The sequence below is a fragment of the Carcharodon carcharias genome, chromosome 30, assembly GCF_017639515.1.
Source record: "Carcharodon carcharias isolate sCarCar2 chromosome 30, sCarCar2.pri, whole genome shotgun sequence".
NCBI lineage: Eukaryota > Metazoa > Chordata > Chondrichthyes > Lamniformes > Lamnidae > Carcharodon > Carcharodon carcharias.
In genome coordinates this window covers 24,363,979-24,386,007 of record NC_054496.1, presented here as the reverse complement: position 1 = coordinate 24,386,007, position 22,029 = coordinate 24,363,979, and the positions used below count along the sequence as shown (strand labels likewise).

The 22,029-nt window shown below is 52.2% G+C and overlaps 1 protein-coding gene across 1 annotated transcript in view; it reads right to left on the bottom strand.

Moving 5' to 3' along the window:
• LOC121271227 (adhesion G protein-coupled receptor L1-like) overlaps positions 1 to 22,029 on the bottom strand; it is a 1,693,562-nt gene that overhangs the window by 1,192,975 nt on the left and 478,558 nt on the right. The gene's annotated exons all lie outside the window — the stretch shown is intronic.

The following is a 22,029-nucleotide window of genomic DNA, read 5'->3' as shown; positions in this document are numbered from 1 at the left end:
GCACTGATGCCCTGAGAGTGTTTCTCTGGGCACTGATGCCCTGAGGGTTTCATTGGGGCACTGATGCCCTGAGTGTGTTTCTCTGGGGCACTGATGCCCTGAGCATGTTTCTATGGGACACGGATGCCCTGAGCGTGTTTATCTGGGGCACTGATGCCCTGAGTTTTTTTTTCTGGGCACTGATGCGCTGAGCGTGTTTCTCTGGGGCACAGATGCCCTGAGCGTGTTTCCATTGGGCACTGATGCCCTGGGCGTGTTTCTCTATGGCACTAATGCTCTGAATGAGTTTCTGTCGGGCATTGATGGCCTAAAAGTGTTTCTATTGGAAACTGTTGCACTGACTGGGTTTCGTTCGGGCACTTCTGCCATGAGTGTGTGTCTCTGGGGCACTGCTGCCCTTAGTGTGTTGCTCCGGGGCCCTGATGCCTTCATTCATTGTCCCTGGGCACTGATGCACATCTTGTGTTTCTCTGGTGGAATGATGCCCTGAATGTTTTTCTCTGGGCACTGACGCTCTCATTGTGTTCCTCTGGGACACTGATGCCCTGAGTGTGTTTCTCTGGTGCACTGATTCCCTGAGTATTTCTTTGGGCACAGATGTCCTAACTGTCTTTCTCTGGTGCACTGATGCCCTGAGCATGTTTCTCTGAGGCTCTGAAGCCCTGATTGCATTTCTCTAGTGTACTGATGCCCTCAGTGTGTTTCTCTTGTGCAATGATGCCTTGAGTGTATGTGTCTGGGGCACTGATGCCGTAAGTGTGTATCTCTGGGGTACTGATGCCCTGAGCATGTTTCTCTGGGCCCTGATGTCCCGAATGTGTTTCTCTGGGGCACTGATGGCCTGAGTCTTTTTCTCTGGGACTCTGATGCCCTGGGTGTTTTTCTCTGGGCACTGATGCCCTCATTGTGTTCCTCTGGAACATTGATGCCCTGGTTGCGTTCCTCTCGGCACTGATGCCCTGAATGTGTTTCTCTGGGGCATTGATGCCCTGAGCGTGTTTCTCTGGGGCAGTGATGCCCTCAGTGTGTTTCTCTTGTGCAATGATGCTTTGAGGCTCTTTCTCTGCGGCACTCTTGCCGTATGTCTGTTTCTCTGGGCACTGATGCCATGAGATCGTTTCTCTGGGGCACGGATGCCCTCAGTGTGTTTCTCTGGGCACTGATACCCTGAGTGTGTTGCTCCGGGCCCCTGATGCCTTCATTGTTTGTCCCTAGTCACTATTGCACGTCTTGTATTTCTCTGGTAGAATGATGCCCTGAGTGTTTTTCTCTGGGCACTGATGCCCTGAGTGTGTTCCTCTGGTGCAATGATGCTCTGAGTGCATTTCGCTAGCGTACTGATGCCCTCAGTGTGTTTCTCTTGTGCAATGATGCATTGAGGGCTTTTCTCTGGGGCACTGTTGCCGTAAGTCTGTATCTCTGAGGCACTGATGCCCTGAGCCTTTTTCTCTGGATCACTGATGCCCTGAGCGTGTTTCTCTGGGGCACTGATGCCCTGAGTGTGTTTATCTGGGGCACTGATGCCCTGAGCGTGTTTCTCTGGTGCACTGATGCCCTGAGTATTTCTTTGGGCACTGATGTCCTGACTGTCTTTCTCTGGTTCACTGATGCCCTGAGCATGTTTCTCTGGGCACTGATGCCCTGAGTGTTTCATTGGGGCACTGATGCTCTGAGCTTGTTTCTCTGGGGCACTGATGCCCTGAGCATGTTTCTCTGGGGCACTGTTGCCCTGAGTTTGTTTCTGTAGGGCACTGATGCCCTGAGTGTGTTTATCTGGGCACTGATGCCCTGAGTATTTCTTTGGGCACTGATGTCCTGACTGTCTTTCTCTGGTGCACTGATTCCCTGAGTATTTCTTTGGGCACAGATGTCCTAACTGTCTTTCTCTGGTGCACTGATGCCCTGAGCATGTTTCTCTGAGGCTCTGAAGCCCTGATTGCATTTCTCTAGTGTACTGATGCCCTCAGTGTGTTTCTCTTGTGCAATGATGCCTTGAGTGTATGTGTCTGGGGCACTGATGCCGTAAGTGTGTATCTCTGGGGTACTGATGCCCTGAGCATGTTTCTCTGGGCCCTGATGTCCCGAATGTGTTTCTCTGGGGCACTGATGGCCTGAGTCTTTTTCTCTGGGACTCTGATGCCCTGGGTGTTTTTCTCTGGGCACTGATGCCCTCATTGTGTTCCTCTGGAACATTGATGCCCTGGTTGCGTTCCTCTCGGCACTGATGCCCTGAATGTGTTTCTCTGGGGCATTGATGCCCTGAGCGTGTTTCTCTGGGGCAGTGATGCCCTCAGTGTGTTTCTCTTGTGCAATGATGCTTTGAGGCTCTTTCTCTGCGGCACTCTTGCCGTATGTCTGTTTCTCTGGGCACTGATGCCATGAGATCGTTTCTCTGGGGCACGGATGCCCTCAGTGTGTTTCTCTGGGCACTGATACCCTGAGTGTGTTGCTCCGGGCCCCTGATGCCTTCATTGTTTGTCCCTAGTCACTATTGCACGTCTTGTATTTCTCTGGTAGAATGATGCCCTGAGTGTTTTTCTCTGGGCACTGATGCCCTGAGTGTGTTTCTCTGGTTCAATGATGCTCTGAGTGCATTTCGCTAGCGTACTGATGCCCTCAGTGTGTTTCTCTTGTGCAATGATGCATTGAGGGCTTTTCTCTGGGGCACTGTTGCCGTAAGTCTGTATCTCTGAGGCACTGATGCCCTGAGCCTTTTTCTCTGGATCACTGATGCCCTGAGCGTGTTTCTCTGGGGCACTGATGCCCTGAGTGTGTTTATCTGGGGCACTGATGCCCTGAGCGTGTTTCTCTGGTGCACTGATGCCCTGAGTATTTCTTTGGGCACTGATGTCCTGACTGTCTTTCTCTGGTTCACTGATGCCCTGAGCATGTTTCTCTGGGCACTGATGCCCTGAGTGTTTCATTGGGGCACTGATGCTCTGAGCTTGTTTCTCTGGGGCACTGATGCCCTGAGCATGTTTCTCTGGGGCACTGTTGCCCTGAGTTTGTTTCTGTAGGGCACTGATGCCCTGAGTGTGTTTATCTGGGCACTGATGCCCTGAGTATTTCTTTGGGCACTGATGTCCTGACTGTCTTTCTCTGGTGCACTGATGCCCTGAGCATGTTTCTCTGGGCACTGATACCCTGAGTGTTTCATTGGGGCACTGATGCCCTGAGTGTGTTTCTCTGGGGCACTGATGCCCTGAGCATGTTTCTATGGGACACGGATGCCCTGAGCGTCTTTCTCTGGGGCACTGATGCTCTGAGTGCGTCTTTTTGGACACTGGCACCCTGAGTCTTTTTCTCTGGGGCACTGATGCCCTGAGAGTGTTTCTCTGGGCACTGATGCCCTGAGTATTTCTTTGGGCACTGATGTCCTGACTGTCTTTCTCTGGGGCACTGATGCCCTGAGCATGTTTCTCTGGGCACTGATGCCCTGAGGGTTTCATTGGGGCACTGATGCCCTGAGTGTGTTTCTCTGGGGCACTGATGCCCTGAGCATGTTTCTATGGGACACGGATGCCCTGAGCGTGTTTATCTGGGGCACTGATGCCCTGAGTTTTTTTTTCTGGGCACTGATGCGCTGAGCGTGTTTCTCTGGGGCACAGATGCCCTGAGCGTGTTTCCTTGGGGCACTGATGCCCTGGGCGTGTTTCTCTATGGCACCAATGCTCTGAATGAGTTTCTGTGGGGCATTAATGCCCTAAAAGTGTTTCTATTGGAAACTGTTGCACTGACTGGGTTTCTTTCGGGCACTTCTGCCATGAGTGTGTGTCTCTGGGGCACTACTGCCCTTAGTCTGTTGCTCCGGGGCCCTGATGCCTTCATTCATTGTCCCTGGGCACTGATGCACATCTTGTGTTTCTCTGGTGGAATGATGCCCTGAATGTTTTTCTCTGGGCACTGACGCTCTCATTGTGTTCCTCTGGGACACTGATGCCCTGAGTGTGTTTCTCTGGTGCACTGATTCCCTGAGTATTTCTTTGGGCACAGATGTCCTAACTGTCTTTCTCTGGTGCACTGATGCCCTGAGCATGTTTCTCTGAGGCTCTGAAGCCCTGATTGCATTTCTCTAGTGTACTGATGCCCTCAGTGTGTTTCTCTTGTGCAATGATGCCTTGAGTGTATGTGTCTGGGGCACTGATGCCGTAAATGTGTATCTCTGGGGTACTGATGCCCTGAGCATGTTTCTCTGGGCCCTGATGTCCCGAATGTGTTTCTCAGGGGCACTGATGGCCTGAGTCTTTTTTTCTGGGACTCTGATGCCCTGGGTGTTTTTCTCTGGGCACTGATGCCCTCATTGTGTTCCTCTGGAACATTGATGCCCTGGTTGCGTTCCTCTCGGCACTGATGCCCTGAATGTGTTTCTCTGGGGCATTGATGCCCTGAGCGTGTTTCTCTGGGGCAGTGATGCCCTCAGTGTGTTTCTCTTGTGCAGTGATGCTTTGAGGCTCTTTCTCTGCGGCACTCTTGCCGTATGTCTGTTTCTCTGGGCACTGATGCCATGGGATCGTTTCGCTGGGGCACGGATGCCCTCAGTGTGTTTCTCTGGGCACTGATACCCTGAGTGTGTTGCTCCGGGCCCCTGATGCCTTCATTGTTTGTCCCTAGTCACTATTGCACGTCTTGTATTTCTCTGGTAGAATGATGCCCTGAGTGTTTTTCTCTGGGCACTGATGCCCTGAGTGTGTTTCTCTGGTGCAATGATGCTCTGAGTGCATTTCGCTAGCGTACTGATGCCCTCAGTGTGTTTCTCTTGTGCAATGATGCATTGAGGGCTTTTCTCTGGGGCACTGTTTCCGTTAAGTCTGTATCTCTGAGGCACTGATGCCCTGAGTGTGTTTCTGTGGGCGCTGATGCCCTGAGACCTTTTCTCTGGGGCACTGATGCCCTGAGCTTTTTTCTCTGGGGCACTGATGCCCTGAGCATGTTTCTCTGGGGCACTGTTGCCCTGAGTTTGTTTCTGTAGGGCACTGATGCCCTGAGTGTGTTTATCTGGGCACTGATGCCCTGAGTATTTCTTTGGGCACTGATGTCCTGACTGTCTTTCTCTGGTGCACTGATGCACTGAGCATGTTTCTCTGGGCACTGCTACCCTGAGTGTTTCATTGGGGCACTGATGCCCTGAGTGTGTTTCTCTGGGGCACTGATGCCCTGAGCATGTTTTTATGGGACACGGATGCCCTGAGCGTGTTTCTCTGGGGCACTGATGCTCTGAGTGCGTCTTTTTGGACACTGGCACACTGAGTCTTTTTCTCTGGGGCACTGATGCCCTGAGAGTGTTTCTCTGGGCACTGATGCCCTGAGTATTTCTTTGGGCACTGATGTCCTGACTGTCTTTCTCTGGTGCACTGATGCCCTGAGCATGTTTCTCTGGGCACTGATGCCCTGAATGTTTCATTGGGGCACTGATGCCCTGAGCCTTTTTCTCTGGATCACTGATGCCCTGAGCATGTTTCTCTGGGGCACTGATGCCCTGAGTGTGTTTCTCTGGGCACTGATGCCCTGCGTATTTCTTTGGGCACTGATGTCCTGACTGTCTTTCTCTGGTGCACTGATGCCCTGATCATGTTTCTCTGGGCACTGATGCCCTGAGTGTTTCATTGGGGCACTGATGCCCTGAGCCTGTTTCTCTTGGGCACTGATGCTCTGAGTGTGTGTTTTTGGACACTGATACCCTGAGTCTTTTACGCTGTGGCACTGTTGCCCTGAGTGTGTTTCTCTGGGCACTGATGCCCTGAGTATTTCTTTGGGCACTGATGTCCTGACTGTCTTTCTGTGGTGCACTGATGCCCTGAGCATGTTTCTCTGGGCACTGATACCCTGAGTGTTTCATTGGGGCACTGATGCCCTGAGCTGGTTTCTCTGGGGCACTGATGCCCTGAGTGTGTTTCTCTGGGCACTGATGCCCTGCGTATTTCTTTGCGCACTGATGTCCTGACTGTCTTTCTCTGGTGCACTGATGCCCTGATCATGTTTCTCTGGGCACTGATGCCCTGAGTGTTTCATTGGGGCACTGATGCCCTGAGCTTGTTTCTCTTGGGCACTGATGCTCTGAGTGTTTTTTTTTTGGACACTGATACCCTGAGTCTTTTACTCTGTGGCACTGTTGCCCTGAGTGTGTTTCTCTGGGCACTGATGCCCTGAGTATTTCTTTGGGCACTGATGTCCTGACTGTCTTTCTCTGGTGCACTGATGCCCTAAGCATGTTTCTCTGAGGCTCTGAACCCCTGATTGCATTTCTCTAGTGTACTGATGCCCTCAGTGTGTTTCTCTTGTGCAATGATGCCTTGAGTGTATGTGTCTGGGGCACTGATGCCGTAAGTGTGTGTCTCTCCGGTACTGATGCCCTGCGTATGTTTCTCTGGGCCCTGATGCCCTGAAAGTGTTTCTCTGTGCACTGATGCCCTGAGTCTTTTTTTCTGGGACTCTGATGCCCTGGGTGTTTTTCTCTGGGCACTGATGCCCTCATTGTGTTCCTCTGGAACATTGATGCCCTGGTTGCGTTCCTCTCGGCACTGATGCCCTGAATGTGTTTCTCTGGGGCACTGATGCCCTGAGCATGTTTCTCTGCGGCAGTGATGCCCTCAGTGTGTTTCTCTTGTGCAATGATGCTTTGAGGCTCTTTCTCTGCGGCACTCTTTCCATACGTCTGTTTCTCTGGGCACTGATGCCGTGAGATCGTTTCTCTGGGGCACGGATGCCCTCAGTGTGTTTCTCTGGGCACTGATGCCCTCATTGTGTTCCTCTGGAACATTGATGCCCTGGTTGCGTTCCTCTCGGCACTGATGCCCTGAATGTGTTTCTCTGGGGCACTGATGCCCTGAGCATGTTTCTCTGCGGCAGTGATGCCCTCAGTGTGTTTCTCTTGTGCAATGATGCTTTGAGGCTCTTTCTCTGCGGCACTCTTTCCATACGTCTGTTTCTCTGGGCACTGATGCCGTGAGATCGTTTCTCTGGGGCACGGATGCCCTCAGTGTGTTTCTCTGGGCACTGATACCCTTAGTGCGTTGCTCCGGGCCCCTGATGCCTTCATTGTTTGTCCCTAGGCACTACTGCACGTCTTGTATTTCTCTGGTAGAATGATGCCCTGAGTGTTTTTCTCTGGGCACTGATGCCCTGAGTGTGTTTCTCTGGTGCAATGATGCTCTGAGTGCATTTCGCTAGCGTACTGATGCCCTCAGTGTGTTTCTCTTGTGCAATGATGCATTGAGGGCTTTTCTCTGGGGCACTGTTGCCGTAAGTCTGTATCTCTGAGGCACTGATGCCCTGAGCCTTTTTCTCTGGATCACTGATGCCCTGAGCGTGTTTCTCTGGGGCACTGATGCCGTGAATGTGTTTCTCTGGGCACTGATGCCCTGAGTGTTTCATTGGGGCACTGATGCCTTGAGCTTGTTTCTCTGGTGCACTGTTGCCCTGAGTGTGTTTCTCTGTGGCACTGTTGCCCTGAGTGTGTTTCTCTGGGCACTGATGCCCTGAGTATTTCTTTGGGCACTGATATCCTGACTGTCTTTCTCTGGTGCACTGATGCCCTGAAAATTTTTCTCTGGGCACTGATGCCCTGAATGTTTCATTGGGGCACTGATGCCCTGGGTGTGTTTCTCTGGGGCACTGATGCCCTGAGCATGTTTCTATGGGACACGGATGCCCTGAGCGTGTTTCTCTGGGGCACTGATGCCCTGAGTTTTTTTTTCTGGGCACTGATGCGCTGAGCGTGTTTCTCTGGGGCACTGATGCCCTGGGCGTTTTTCTCTATGGCACTAAAGCTCTGAATGAGTTTCTGTTGGGCATTGATGGCCTAAAAGTGTTTCTATTGGAAACTGTTGCACTGACTGGATTTCTGTCGGGCACTGCTGCCATGAGTGTGTGTCCCTGGGGCACTGCTGTCTTAGTGTGTTGCTCCGGGGCCCTGATGCCTTCTCTCTTAGTCCCTGGGCACTGATGCACGTCTTGTGTTTCTCTGGTGCACAGATGCCCTGAATGTTTTTCTCTGGGCACTGATGCTCTCATTGTGTTCCTCTGGGACACTGATGCCTTGAGTGTGTTTCTCTGGTTCACTGATTCCCTGAGTATTTCTTTGTGCACAGATGTCCTGACTGTCTTTCTCTGGTGCACTGATGCCCTGAGTGTTTCTTTGGGGCACTGATGCCCTGAGCATGTTTCTCTGAGGCTCTGAAGCCCTGATGGCATTTCTCTAGTGTACTGATGCCCTCAGTGTGTTTCTCTTGTGCAATGATGCCTTGAGTGTATGTGTCTGGGGCACTGATGCCGTAAGTGTGTATCTCTGGGGTGCTGATGCCCTGAGAATGTTTCTCTGGGCCCTGATGCCCTGAATGTGTTTCTCTGGTGCACTGATGCCCTGAGTCTTTTTTTCTGGGACTCTGATGCCCTGGGTGTTTTTCTCTGGGCACTGATGCCCTCATTGTGTTCCTCTGGAACATTGATGCCCTGGTTGCGTTCCTCTCAGCACTGATGCCCTGAATGTGTTTCTCAGGGGCAATGATGCCCTTAGTGTGTTTCTCTGGGGCAGTGAAGCCCTCAGTGTGTTTCTCTTGTGCAATGATGCATTGAGGGACTTTCTCTGCGGCGCTGTTGCCGTAAGTCTGTTTCTCTGGGCACTGATGCCGTGAGATCGTTTCTCTGGGGCACGGATGACCTCAGTGTGTTTCTCTGGGCACTGATACCCTGAGTGTATTGCTCCGGGCCCCTGATGCCTTCATTGTTTGTCCCTAGGCACTACTGCACGTCTTGTATTTCTCTGGTAGAATGATGCCCTGAGTGTTTTTCTCTGGGCACTGATGCCCTGAGTGTGTTCCTCTGGTGCAATGCTGCTCTGAGTGCATTTCGCTAGCGTACTGATGCCCTCAGTGTGTTTCTCTTGTGCAATGATGCATTGAGGGCCTTTTTCTGGGGCACTGTTGCCGTAAGTCTGTATCTCTGAGGCACTGATGCCCTGAGCCATTTTCTCTGGGTCTCTGATGCCCTGAGTGTGTTTCTCTGGGGCACTGATGACCTGAGCGTGTTTCTCTGGGGCACTGATGTCCTGAGTGTGTTTCTCTGGGGCACTGATGCCCTGAGCGTGTTTCTCTGGGGCACTGATGCCCTGAGCATGTTTCTCTGGGCGCTGATGCCGTGAATGTGTTTCTCTGGGCACTGATGCCCTGAGTGTTTCATTGGGGCACTGATGCCCTGAGCTTGTTTCTCTGGGGCACTGATGCTCTGAGTGCGTTTTTTTGGACACTGATACCCTGAGTCGTTTTCTCTGGGGCACTGATGCCCTGAGCGTGTTTCTCTGTGGCACTGTTGCCCTGAGTATGTTTCTCTGGGCACTGATGCCCTGAGTATTTCTTTGGGCACTGATGTCCTGAATGTCTTTCTCTGGTGCACTGAAGCCCTGAGCATGTTTCTCTGGGGCTCTGAAGCCCTGAGTGCATTTCTCTGGGGCACTGATCCCCTGTGTTTCTCTGGGGCACTGATGTCCTGAGCGTGTTTCTCTGGGCACTGATGCCCTGAGAGCTTTTCTCTGGGGCACTGATGCCCTGAGTGTGTTTCTCTGGTCAGTAATGCCCTGATCCTTTTTCTCTGGGGCACTGATACCCTGAGCCTTTTTCTCTGGGGCACTGATGCCCTGAGCCTTTTTCTCTGGGGCACTGATGCCCTGAGCCTTTTTATCTGGGGCACTGATGCCCTGAGCCTTTTTCTCTGGGGCACTGATGCCCTGAGTGTGTTTCCCTGGGGCACTGATGCACTGAGCCATTTTATCTGGGGCACTCATGTCCTGAGTGTTTTTCTCTGGGGCACTGATGCCCTGAGCATGTTTCTCTGGATATTGATAACCTGAGTCTTTTTCTCTGGGGCACTGATGCGCTGAGCGTGTTTCTTGGTGCACAGATGCCCTGAGCATGTTTCCGTGGGGCACCGAATCCCTGGGCGTGTTTCTCTATGGCACTAACGCTCTGACTGTTGCCGTAAGTCTGTATCTCTGAGGCACTGATGCCCTGAGCCATTTTCTCTGGGTCTCTGATGCCCTGAGTGTGTTTCTCTGGGGCACTGATGACCTGAGCGTGTTTCTCTGGGGCACTGATGTCCTGAGTGTGTTTCTCTGGGGCACTGATGCCCTGAGCGTGTTTCACTGGGGCACTGATGCCCTGAGCATGTTTCTCTGGGCGCTGATGCCGTGAATGTGTTTCTCTGGGCACTGATGCCCTGAGTGTTTCATTGGGGCACTGATGCCCTGAGCTTGTTTCTCTGGGGCACTGATGCTCTGAGTGCGTTTTTTTGGACACTGATACCCTGATTCGTTTTCTCTGGGGCACTGATGCCCTGAGCGTGTTTCTCTGTGGCACTGTTGCCCTGAGTATGTTTCTCTGGGCACTGATGCCCTGAGTATTTCTTTGGGCACTGATGTCTGTAGGGCATTAATGCCCTAAACGTGTTTCTATTGGAAACTGATGCCCTGACTGGGTTTCTGTCGGGCACTGAAGCCATGAGTGTGTGTCTCTGGGGCACTGCTGCCCTTAGTGTGTTGCTCCGGGGCACTGATGCCTTCACTCTTTGTCCCTGGGCACTGATGCACGTCTTGTGTTTCTCTGGTGGAATGATGCCCTGAATGTTTTTCTCTGGGCACTGATGCTCTCATTGTGTTCCTCTGGGACACTGATGCCCTGAGTGTGTTTCTCTGGTGCACTGATTCCCTGAGTATTTCTTTGTGCACAGATGTCCTGACTGTCTTTCTCTGATGCACTGATGCCCTGAGCATGTTTCTCTGAGGCTCTGAAGCCCTGATTGCATTTCTCTAGTGTACTGATGCCCTCAGTGTGTTTCTCTTGTGCAATGATGCCTTGAGTGTATGTGTCTGGGGCACTGATGCCGTAAGTGTGTATCTCTGGGGTACTGATGCCCTGAGAATGTTTCTCTGGGCCCTGATGCCCTGAATGTGTTTCTCTGGTGCACTGATGCCCTGAGTCTTTTTTTCTGGGACTCTGATGCCCTGGGTGTTTTTCTCTGGGCACTGATGCCCTCATTGTGTTCCTCTGGAACATTGATGCCCTGGTTGCGTTCCTCTCAGCACTGATGCCCTGAATGTGTTTCTCAGGGGCAATGATGCCCTTAGTGTGTTTCTCTGGGGCAGTGAAGCCCTCAGTTTGTTTTTCTTGTGCAATGATGCATTGAGGGACTTTCTCTGCGGCACTGTTGCCGTAAGTCTGTTTCTCTGGGCACTGATGCCGTGAGATCGTTTCTCTGGGGCACGGTTGCCCTCAGTGTGTTTCTCTGGGCACTGATACCCTGAGTGTATTGCTCTGGGCCCCTGATGCCTTCATTGTTTGTCCCTAGGCACTACTGCACGTCTTGTATTTCTCTGGTAGAATGATGCCCTGAGTGTTTTTCTCTGGGCACTGATGCCCTGAGTGTGTTTCTCTGGTGCAATGATGCTCTGAGTGCATTTCGCTAGCGTACTGATGCCCTGAGTGTGTTTTTCTTGTGCAATGATGCATTGAGGGCCTTTCTCTGGGGCACTGTTGCCGTAAGTCTGTATCTCTGAGGCACTGATGCCCTGAGCGTGTTTCTCTGGGGCACTGATGCCCTGAGCGTGTTTCTCTGGGGCACTGATGCCCTGAGTGTGTTTCTCTGGGGCACTGATGCCCTGAGCATCTTTCTCTGGGGCACTGATGCCCTGAGCATGTTTCTCTGGGCTCTGATGCCGTGAATGTGTTTCTCTGGGCACTGATGCCCTGAGTGTTTCATTGGGGCACTGAAGCCCTGAGCTTGTTTCTCTGGGGCACTGATGCTCTGAGTACGTTTTTTTGGACACTGATACGCTGAGTCGTTTTCTCTTGGCACTGATGCCCTGAGTATTTCTTTGGGCACTGATGTCCTGACTGTTTTTCTCTGGTGCACTGATGCCCTGAGCATGTTTCTCTGGGGCTCTGAAGCCCTGAGTGCATTTCTCTGGGGCACTGATCCCCTGTGTTTCTCTTGGGCACTGATGCCCTGAGTGTGTTTCTCTGGGCACTGATGCCCTGAGAGCTTTTCTCTGGGGCACTGATGCCCTGAGTATGTTTCTCTGGGCACTGATGCCCTGAGTGTGTTTCTCTGGTCAGTAATGCCCTGATCCTTTTTCTCTGTGGCACTGATACCCTGAGCCTTTTTCTCTGGGGCACTGATGCCCTGAGCCTTTTTATCTGGGGCACTGATGCCCTGAGCCTTTTTCTCTGGGGCACTGATGCCCTGAGTGTGTTTCTCTGGGCACTGATGCCCTGAGAGCTTTTCTCTGGGGCACTGATGCCCTGAGTATGTTTCTCTGGGCACTGATGCCCTGAGTGTGTTTCTCTGGTCAGTAATGCCCTGATCCTTTTTCTCTGTGGCACTGATACCCTGAGCCTTTTTCTCTGGGGCACTGATGCCCTGAGCCTTTTTATCTGGGGCACTGATGCCCTGAGCCTTTTTCTCTGGGGCACTGATGCCCTGAGTGTGTTTCTCTGGACATTGATAACCTGAGTGTTTTTCTCTGGGGCACTGATGCGCTGAGCGTGTTTCTTGGTGCACAGATGCCCTGAGCATGTTTCCGTAAGGCACCGAATCCCTGGGCATGTTTCTCTATGGCACTAACGCTCTGACTGTGTTTCTGTAGGGCATTAATGCCCTAAACGTGTTTCTATTGGAAACTGATGCCCTGACTGGGTTTCTGTCGGGCACTGAAGCCATGAGTGTTTGTCTCTGAGGCACTGCTGCCCTTAGTGTGTTGCTCCAGGGCCCTGATGCCTTCACTCTTTGTCCCTGGGCATTGATGCACGTCTTGTGTTTCTCTGGTGGAATGATGCCCTGAATGTTTTTCTCTGGGCACTGATGCTCTCATTGTGTTCCTCTGGGACACTGATGCCCTGAGTGTGTTTCTCTGGTGCACTGATTCCCTGAGTATTTCTTTGTGCACAGATGTCCTGACTGTCTTTCTCTGATGCACTGATGCCCTGAGCATGTTTCTCTGAGGCTCTGAAGCCCTGAATGCATTTCCCTAGTGTACTGATGCCCTCAGTGGCTTTCTCTTGTGCAATGATGCCTTGAGTGTATGTGTCTGGGGCACTGATGCTGTAAGTGTGTATCTCTGGGGTACTGATGCCCTGAGAATGTTTCTCTGGGCCCTGATGCCCTGAATGTGTTTCTCTGTGCAATGATGCCCTGAGTCTTTTTTTCTGGGACTCTGATGCCCTGGGTGTTTTTCTCTGGGCACTGATGCCCTCATTGTGTTCCTCTGGAACATTGATGCCCTGGTTGCGTTCCTCTCAGCACTGATGCCCTGAATGTGTTTCTCAGGGGCAATGATGCCCTTAGTGTGTTTCTCTGGGGCAGTGAAGCCCTCATTGTGTTTCTCTTGTGCAATGATGCATTGAGGGACTTTCTCTGTGGCACTGTTGCCGTAAGTCTGTTTCTCTGGGCACTGATGCCGTGAGATCGTTTCTCTGGGGCACGGATGACCTCAGTGTGTTTCTCTGGGCACTGATACCCTGAGTGTATTGCTCCGGGCCCCTGATGCCTTCATTGTTTGTCCCTAGGCACTACTGCACGTCTTGTATTTCTCTGGTAGAATGATGCCCTGAGTGTTTTTCTCTGGGCACTGATGCCCTGAGTGTGTTTCTCTGGTCAGTAATGCCCTGATCCTTTTTCTCTGTGGCACTGATACCCTGAGCCTTTTTCTCTGGGGCACTGATGCCCTGAGCCTTTTTCTCTGGGGCACTGATGCACTGAGCCATTTTATCTGGGGCACTGATGCCCTGAGCGTGTTTCTCTGGGGCCCTGATGCCCTGAGCATGTTTCTCTGGACATTGATAACCTGAGTGTTTTTCTCTGGGGCACTGATGCGCTGAGCGTGTTTCTTGGTGCACAGATGCCCTGAGCATGTTTCCGTGGGGCACCGAATCCCTGGGCGTGTTTCCCTATGGCACTAACGCTCTGACTGTGTTTCTGTCGGGCATTAATGCCCTAAACGTGTTTCTATTGGAAACTGATGCCCTGACTGGGTTTCTGTCGGGCACTGAAGCCATGAGTGTGTGTCTCTGGGGCACTGCTGCCCTTAGTGTGTTGCTCCGGGGCCCTGATGCCTTCGTTCTTTGTCCCTGGGCACTGATGCCCTCATTGTGTTCCTCTGGAACATTGATGCCCTGGTTGCGTTCCTCTCAGCACTGATGCCCTGAATGTGTTTCTCAGGGGCAATGATGCCCTTAGTGTGTTTCTCTGGGGCAGTGAAGCCCTCAGTGTATTTCTCTTGTGCAATGAATCATTGAGGGACTTTCGCTGTGGCACTGTTGCCGTAAGTCTGTTTCTCTGGGCACTGATGCCGTTAGATCGTTTCTCTGGGACACGGATGCCCTCAGTGTGTTTCTCTGGGCACTGATACCCTGAGTGTATTGCTCCGGGCCCCTGATGCCTTCATTGTTTGTCCCTAGGCACTACTGCACGTCTTGTATTTCTCTGGTAGAATGATGCCCTGAGTGTTTTTCTCTGGGCACTAATGCCCTGAGTGTGTATCTCTGGTGCAATGATGCTCTGAGTGCATTTCGCTAGCGTACTGATGCCCTGAGTGTGTTTTTCTTGTGCAATGATGCATTGAGGGCCTTTCTCTGGGGCACTGTTGCCGTAAGTCTGTATCTCTGAGGCACTGATGCCCTGAGCCATTTTCTCTGGGTCACTGATGCCCTGAGTGTGTTTCTCTGGGGCACTGATGCCCTGAGCGTGTTTCTCTGGGGCACTGATGCCCTGAGTCTGTTTCTCTGGGGCACTGATGCCCTGAGCGTGTTTCTCTGGGGCACTGATGCCCTGAGCATGTTTCTCTGGGCGCTGATGCCGTGAATGTGTTTCTCTGGGGCACGGATGCCCTCAGTGTGTTTCTCTGGGCACTGATACCCTGAGTGTATTGCTCCGGGCCCCTGATGCCTTCATTGTTTGTCCCTAGGCCCTACTGCACGTCTTGTATTTCTCTGGTAGAATGATGCCCTGAGTGTTTTTCTCTGGGCACTTATGCCCTGAGTGTGTTTCTCTGGCGCAATGATGCTCTGAGTGCATTTCGCTAGCGTACTGATGCCCTCAGTGTGTTTTTCTTGTGCAATGATGCATTGAGGGCCTTTCTCTGGGGCACTGTTGACGTAAGTCTGTATCTCTGAGGCACTGATGCCCTGAGCCATTTTCTCTGGGTCACTGATGCCCTGAGTGTGTTTCTCTGGGGCACTGATGCCCTGAGCGTGTTTCTCTGGGGCACTGATGCCCTGAGTGTGTTTATCTGGGGCACGGATGCACTGAGCGTGTTTCTCTGGGGCACTGATGCCCTGAGCATGTTTCTCTGGGTGCTGATGCCGTGAATGTGTTTCTCTGGGCACTGATGCCCTGAGTGTTTCATTGGGGCATTGAAGCCCTGAGCTTGATACTCTGGGGCACTGATGCTCTGAGTACGTTTTTTTGGACACTGATACCCTGAGTCGTTTTCTCTGGGGCACAGATGCCCTGAGCGTGTTTCTCTGTGGCACTGTTGCCCTGAGTGTGTTTCTCTGGGCACTGATGCCCTGAGTATTTCTTTGGGCACTGATGTCCTGACTGTCTTTCTCTGGTGCACTGATGCCCTGAGCGTGTTTCTCTGGGCACTGATGCCCTGAGTGTGTTTCTCTGGTCAGTAATGCCCTGATCCTTTTTCTCTGTGGCACTGATACCCTGAGCCTTTTTCTCTGGGGCACTGATGCCCTGAGCCTTTTTCTCTGGGGCACTGATGCACTGAGCCATTTTATCTGGGGCACTGATGCCCTGAGCGTGTTTCTCTGGGGCCCTGATGCCCTGAGCATGTATCTCTGGACATTGATAACCTGAGTGTTTTTCTCTGGGGCACTGATGCGCTGAGCGTGTTTCTTGGTGCACAGATGCCCTGAGCATGTTTCCGTGGGGCACCGAATCCCTGGGCGTGTTTCCCTATGGCACTAACGCTCTGACTGCGTTTCTGTCAGGCATTAATTCCCTAAACGTGTTTCTATTGGAAACTGATGCCCTGACTGGGTTTCTGTCGGGCACTGAAGCCATGAGTGTGTGTCTCTGGGGCACTGCTGCCCTTAGTGTGTTGCTCCGGGGCCCTGATGCCTTCATTCTTTGTCCCTGGGCACTGATGCACGTCTTGTGTTTCTCTGGTGGAATGATGCCCTGAATGTTTTTCTCTGGGCACTGATGCTCTCATTGTGTTCCTCTGGGACACTGATGCCCTGAGTGTGTTTCTCTGGTGCACTGATTCCCTGAGTATTTCTTTGTGCACAGATGTCCTGACTGTCTTTCTCTGATGCACTGATGCCCTGAGCATGTTTCTCTGAGGGTCTGAAGCCCTGATTGCATTTCTCTAGTGTACTGATGCCCTCAGTGTGTTTCTCTTGTGCAATGATGCCTTGAGTGTATGTGTCTGGGGCACTGATGCCGTAAGTGTGTATCTCTGGGGTACTGATGCCCTGAGAATGTTTCTCTGGGCCCTGATGCCCTGAATGTGTTTCTCTGTGCACTGATGCCCTGAGTCTTTTTTTCTGGGACTCTGATGCCCTGGGAGTTTTTCTCTGGGCACTGATGCCCTCATTGTGTTCCTCTGGAACATTGATGCCCTGGTTGCGTTCCTCTCGGCACTGATGCCCTGAATGTGTTTCTCTGGGGCACTGATGCCCTGCGTGTGTTTCTCTGGGAACTGATTGCCTGAGCGTGTTCCTCTGGGGCACTGATGCCCTCGGTGTGTTTCTCTGGGAACTGATGCCCTGAGTGTGTTTCTCTGGACAGTAATGCCCTGATCCTTTTTCTCCGGGGTACTGCTGCCCTGAGCCTTTTTCTCTGGGGCTCTGATGCCCTGAAGGTGTTTCTGTGGGGCTCTGTTGCCCTGAGTGTGTTTCCCTGGCGCACTGATGCCCTGAGCGTGTTTCTCTGGGGCACTGATGCCCTGAGTGTTTTTCTCTGGGGCACTGATGCCCTGCGTGTGTTTCTCTGGGGCACGGATGCGCTGAGTGTTTTTCTTGGGGCACAGATGCCCTGAGCGTGTTTCCGTGGGGCACCGATGCCCTGGGCGTGTTTCTCTACGGCACTAATGCTCTGACTGACTTTCTGTCGGGCAATGATGCCCTAAAAGTGTTCTCTATTGGAAACTGATGCCCTGACTGGGTTTCTGTCAGGAACTGAAGCCATGAGTGTGTGCCTCTGGGGCACTGCTGCCCTTAGTCCTTTTTTCTGGGACTCTGATGCCCTGGGTGTTTTTCTCTGGGCACTGATGCCCTCATTGTGTTCCTCTGGAACATTGATGCCCTGGTTGCGTTTCTCTGGGCACTGATGGCCTGAGTATGTTTTTCTGGGAACTGATGCCCTTAGTGTGTTTCTCCTGGGCACTGATGCCCTGAGCATGTTTCTCTGGGGCAGTGATGCCCTCAGTGTGTTTCTCTTGTGCAATGATGCTTTGAGGCTGTTTCTCTGGGGCACAGTTGCTGTACGTCAGTTTCTCTGGGGCACTAATGCAGTAAGTTTGTTTCTCTGGGGCACTGATGCCCTGAGTGTGTTTCTCTGGGCACTGATACCCTGACTGTGTTGCTCCGGGCCCTTGATGCCTTCAATTTTTGTCCCTGGGCACTACTGCACGTCTTGTATTTCTCTGGTAGAATGATGCCCTGAGTGTTTTTCTCTGGGCACTGATGCCCTGAGTGTGTTTCTCTGGTGCAATGATGCTCTGAGTGCATTTCGCTAGCGTACTGATGCCCTGAGTGTGTTTCTCTTGTGCAATGATGCATTGAGGGTCTCCCTCTGGAGCACTGTTTCCATAAGTCTGTATCTCTGGGGCACTGATGCCCTGAGTTTGTTTCTCTGGGGCACTGATGCCCTGAGCATGTTTCTCTGGGGCACTGATGCCGTGAGTGTTTTTCTCTGGGGCACTGATGCCCTGAGCATGTTTCTCTGGATACTGATACCCTGAGTGTGTGTCTCTGGGGCACTGCTGCCCTTAGTGTGTTGCTCCGGGGCCCTGATGCCTTCACTCTTTGTCCCTGGGCCATGATGCACGTCTTGTGTTTCTCTGGTGGAATGATGCCCTGAATGTTTTTCTCTGGGCACTAATGCTCTCATTGTGTTCCTCTGGGACACTGATGCCCTGAGTGTGTTTCTCTGGTGCACTGATTCCCTGAGTATTTCTTTGGGCACAGATGTCCTGACTGTCTTTCTCTGGTGCACTGATGCCCTGAGTGTTTCATTGGGGCACTGATGCCCTGAGCTTGTTTCTGTGGGGCGCTGATGCTCTGAATGCGTTTTTTTGGACACTGATAGCCTGAGTCTTTTTCTCTGGGGCACTGATGCCCTGAGCGTGTTTCTCTGTGGCACTGATGCCTTGAATATGTTTCTCTGGGTACTGATGCCCTGTGTCTTTTCTGTGGGGCACTGATGCCCTGAGTGTGTTTCTCTGGGGCTCTGAAGCCCTGAGTGCATTTCTCTAGTGTCCTGAAGCCCTCAGTGTGTTTCTCTTGTGCAATGGCGCCCTGAGTGTATGTGTCTCGGTCACTGATGCCGTAAGAGTGTATCTCTGTGGTACTGATGCCCTGAGCATGTTTCTCTTGGCACTGATGCCCTGAATGTATTTCTCTGGGCACTGATGCACTGAGTCTTTTTTTCTGGGATTCTGATGCCCTCAGCGTGTTTCTCTGGGGCACTGATGCCCTGAGCTTGTTTCTCTGGGCACTGATGCCCTGAGACCTTTTCTCTGGGGCACTGATGCCCTGAGTGTGTTTCTCTGGGCACTGATGCCCTCAGTGTGTTTCTCTGGGAACTGAGGCCCTGAGTGTGTTTCTCTGGACAGTAATGCCCTGAGTCTTTTTCTCTGGGGCACTGATGCCCTGAGCCTTTTTATCTGGGGCAGTGATGCCCTGAGTGTGTTTCTCTGGGGCACTGATGCCCTGAGTGTGTTTCCCTGGGGCACTGATGCCTGAGCCATTTTCTCTGCGGCACTCATGCCCTGAGCGTGTTTCTCTGGGGCACTGATGCCCTGAGCCTGTTTCTCTGGGCACTGATGCCCTGAGCGTGTTTCTTGGGGCACAGATGCCCTGAGCGTGTTTCCATAGGGCACCGATGCCCTGGGCTTGTTTCTCTATGGCACTAATGCTCTGACTGATTTTCTGTCGGGCATTGATGCCCTAAAAGTAGTTCTACTGGAAACTGATGCCCTGACTGGGTTTCTGTTGGGCACTGAAGCCATGAGTGTGTGTCTCTGGGGCACTGCTGCCGTTAGTGTGTTGCTCCGGGGCCTTGATGCCTTCACTCTTTGTTCTTGGGCCATGATGCACGTCTTGTGTTTCTCTGGTGGAATGATGCCCTGAATGTTTTTCTCTGGGACAGTGATGCCCTGAGTGTCTTTCTCTGGGGCACTGATGCCCTGAGCATGTTTCTCTGGGAACTGATGCCCTTAGTGTGTTTCTCTGGGGCACGGATGCCCTGAGCGTGTTTCTCTGGGGCAGTGATGCCCTCAGTGTGTTTCTCTTGTGCAATGATGCTTTGAGGCTCTTTCTCTGCGGCACTGTTGCCGTAAGTCCGTTTCTCTGGACACTGATGCCGTTAGATCGTTTCTCTGGGGCACGGATGCCCTCAGTGTGTTTCTCTGGGCACTGATACCCTGAGTGTGTTGCTCCGGGCCCCTGATGCCTTCATTGTTTGTCCCTAGGCACTACTGCACGTCTTGTATTTCTCTGGTAGAATGATGCCCTGAGTGTTTTTCTCTGGGCACTGATGCCCTGAGTGTGTTTCTCTGGTGCAATGATGCTCTGAGTGCATTTCGTTAGCGTACTGATGCCCTCAGTTTGTTCCTCTTGTGCAATGATGCATTTAGGGTCTTCCTCTGGGGCACTGTTGCCGTAAGTCTGTATCTCTGAGGCACTGATGCCCTGAGCCTTATTCTCTGGGTCACTGATGCCCTGAGCGTGTTTCTCTGGGGCACTGATGCCCTGAGCATGTTTCTCAGGGCACTGATGCCGTGAATGTGTTTCTCTGGGCACTGATGTCCTGAGTGTTTCATTGGTGCACTGATGCCCTGAGCTAGTTTCTGTGGGGCACTGATGCTCTGAGTGCGTTTTTTTGGGCACTGATACCCTGAGTCTTTTTCTCTGGGGCACTGATGCCCTGAGCGTGTTTCTCTGTGGCACTGTTGCCCTGATATGTTTCTCTGGGCACTGATGCCCTGAGCGTGTTTCTCTGGGGTACTGATGCTGTAAGTGTGTTTCTCTGGGCACTGATGCCCTGAGTATGTTTCTCTAGGCACTGATGCCCTGGGTGTGTTTCTCTGGGCACTGATGCCCTGAGACCTTTTCTCTGCAGCACTGATGCCCTGGGTATGTTTCTCTGGGGCCCTGATGCCTTCACTGTTTGACCCTGGGCACTGATGCACGTCTTGTGTTTCTCTGGTGGAACGATGCCCTGAGGTTTTTCCTCGGAGCACTGATGCCCACATTGTGTTCCCTTGGGACACGGATGCCCTGAGCGTGTTTCTCTGGGGCACTGATGCCCTGAGTGTGTTTCTCTGTGGCACTGATACACTGAATGTCTTTCTCTGGGCACTGATGCCCTGAGTCTTTTTCTGTGGGGCACTGAGGATCTGGGCATGTTTCTCTATGGCACTAATACTCTGACTGTGTTTCTGTCGGGCATTGATGCCCTCACAGTGTTTCTGTTGGAAACTGATGCCCTGACTGGGTTTCTGTCGGGCACTGATGCCCTGAGTGTGTGTCTCTGGGGCACTGCTGCCCTTAGTGTGTTGCTCCGGGGCCCTGATGCCTTCACTGTTTGTCCCTGGGCACTGATGCACGTCTTGAGTTTCTCTGGTGCACTGATGCCCTGAGTGCATTTCTCTAGTGTATGGATGCCCTCAGTATGTTTCTCTTCTGCAATGATGCCCTGAGTGTATGTGCCTGGGGCACTGATGCCGTAAGTGTGTATCTCTGGTGTACTGATGCCCTGAGCATGTTTCTCTGTGCACTGATGCCCTGAGTTATTTTTTCTGGGCTCTGATGCCCTGAGCATGTTTCTCTGGGCACTGATGCCCTCATTGTGTTCCTCTGGGACATTGATGCCTGGGTGCATTTCTCTGGGCACTGATGCCCTGAGTGTGTTTCTCTGGACAGTTATGCCCTGATTGTTTATCTCTGGGTCACTGATGCCCTGAGCGTGTTTCTCTGGGGCACTGATGCCCTGAGTGTGTTTCTCTGGGGCACTGATGCCCTGAGTGATTTTGTCTGGGGCACTGATGCCCTGAGCGTGTTTCTCTGGGGCACTGATGCCCTGAGTGTGTTGCTCTGGGGCCCTGATGCCTTCACTATTTGTCCCTGGGCACTGCTGCACGTCTTGTGCAATGATGCCCTGAGTGTGTTTCTCTGGGCACTGATGCCCTGAGTGTGTTTTTCTGGGACACTAATGCTCTGAGTGTGTTTCTCTGGGGCACTGATGCCCTGAGTGCATTTCCCTTGTGTATGGACACCCTCAGTGTTTTTCTCTTGTGCAATGATGCCCTGAGCGTGTTTGTCTGGGGCACTGATGCCCTGAGTGCATTTCCCTTGCGTATGGACACCCTCAGTGTGTTTCTCTTGTGCAATGATGCCCTGAGCGTGTTTGTCTGGTGCACTGATGCCCTGAGTGCATTTATCTTGCATACTGATGCCTTCACTGTGTTTCTCTTGTGCAATGATGCCCTGAGTGTGATTCTCTGGGGCACTGATGCCCTGGTGCATTTCACTGGGCTCTGATGCCCTGCGTGTGTTCCTCTAGGTCACTGATGCCCTGAGTGTGTTTCTCTGGGCACTGTTGCCTTGAGTGCATTTCTCTACCGTGCTGATGCCCTCATTGTGTTTCTCTTGTGCAATGAAGCCCTGAGTGTGTTTCTCTGGGGCTCTGATGCCGTAGGCTTTTTCTCTGGGGCACTGATACCCTGAGTCTTTTTCTCTGGGGCACTGATGCCCTGAGGATGTTTCTCTGGGAACTGATACACTGAGTCTTTTTCTCTGGGCCTCTGGT